Genomic DNA, 2067 nt, shown 5'->3' with positions numbered 1-2067 from the left:
CCACCCTTCCGACAACCACCATTTGCTCAGCTAAGCCACCAACACCCACACATGTCCCAGACAGGGGTGCACCCAACATCACAATACTGCTCCTGTCACACCACACAAACAATGGCAGGAATGAAAGACACAGGTCTGCCACAAGCATGGAATCAGAGCGCCGCCTGTTATGAGCCAAAGGGTGCACCCTGACGTGGCAAATCAGATGATGCCGCAGTCATTTACTTACGATAATCACAATCACAAACCGGGCCCCCCCCCCCCCCCCCAAGTGCCTTAACCTAAACCCGTATTGTACCTTAACCTAACCCGTATTGTACCTTAACCTAACCAACCTAACCCGTATTGTACCTTAACCTAACCCGTATTGTACCTTAACCTAACCCGTATTGTACCTTAACCTAACCCGTATTGTACCTTAACCTAACCCGTATTGTACCTTAACCTAACCCATATTGTACCTTAACCTAACCCATATTGTACCTTAACCTAACCCATATTGTACCTTAACCTAACCCATATTGTACCTTAACCTAACCCATATTGTACCTTAACCTAACCCATATTGTACCTTAACCTAACCCATATTGTACCTTAACCTAACCCATATTGTACCTTAACCTAACCCATATTGTACCTTAACCTAACCCATATTGTACCTTAACCTAACCCATGTTGCGCCTTAACCTAACCCATGTTGCGCCTTAACCTAACCCATGTTGCGCCTTAACCTAACCCATGTTGCGCCTTAACCTAACCCATGTTGCGCCTTAACCTAACCCATGTTGCGCCTTAACCTAACCCATGTTGCGCCTTAACCTAACCCATGTTGCGCCTTAACCTAACCCATGTTGCGCCTTAACCTAACCCATGTTGCGCCTTAACCTAACCCATGTTGCGCCTTAACCTAACCTATGTTGCGCCTTAACCTAACCTATGTTGCGCCTTAACCTAACCTATGTTGCGCCTTAACCTAACCTATGTTGCGCCTTAACCTAACCTATGTTGCGCCTTAACCTAACCTATGTTGCGCCTTAACCTAACCTATGTTGCGCCTTAACCTAACCTATGTTGCGCCGTAACCTAACCTATGTTGCGCCGTAACCTAACCTATGTTGCGCCATAACCTAACCTATGTTGCGCCTTAACCTAACCTATGTTGCGCCTTAACCTAACCTATGTTGCGCCTTAACCTAACCTATGTTGCGCCGTAACCTAACCTATGTTGCGCCTTAACCTAACCTATGTTGCGCCTTAACCTAACCTATGTTGCGCCTTAACCTAACCTATGTTGCGCCTTAACCTAACCTATGTTGCGCCTTAACCTAACCTATGTTGCGCCTTAACCTAACCTATGTTGCGCCTTAACCTAACCTATGTTGCGCCTTAACCTAACCTATGTTGCGCCGTAACCTAACCTATGTTGCGCCTTAACCTAACCTATGTTGCGCCTTAACCTAACCTATGTTGCGCCGTAACCTAACCTATGTTGCGCCTTAACCTAACCTATGTTGCGCCTTAACCTAACCTATGTTGCGCCTTAACCTAACCTATGTTGCGCCTTAACCTAACCTATGTTGCGCCTTAACCTAACCTATGTTGCGCCTTAACCCAACACACGTTGGGCCTTAACCCAACACACGTTGGGCCTTAACCCAACACACGTTGGGCCTTAACCCAACACACGTTGGGCCTTAACCCAACACACGTTGGGCCTTAACCCAACACACGTTGGGCCTTAACCCAACACACGTTGGGCCTTAACCCAACACACGTTGGGCCTTAACCCAACACACGTTGGGCCTTAACCCAACACACGTTGGGCCTTAACCCAACACACGTTGGGCCTTAACCCAACACACGTTGGGCCTTAACCCAACACACGTTGGGCCTTAACCCAACACACGTTGGGCCTTAACCCAACACACGTTGGGCCTTAACCCAACACACGTTGGGCCTTAACCCAACACACGTTGGGCCTTAACCCAACACACGTTGGGCCTTAACCCAACACACGTTGGGCCTTAACCCAACACACGTTGGGCCTTAACCTGCTCTGTAATTGTC

This window comes from Schistocerca americana, unplaced genomic scaffold, assembly GCF_021461395.2.
Source record: "Schistocerca americana isolate TAMUIC-IGC-003095 unplaced genomic scaffold, iqSchAmer2.1 HiC_scaffold_380, whole genome shotgun sequence".
NCBI classification, from domain to species: Eukaryota; Metazoa; Arthropoda; class Insecta; order Orthoptera; family Acrididae; genus Schistocerca; species Schistocerca americana.
The sequence above is the reverse complement of the archived record's forward strand: the minus strand, read 5'-3'. Positions refer to the sequence as shown.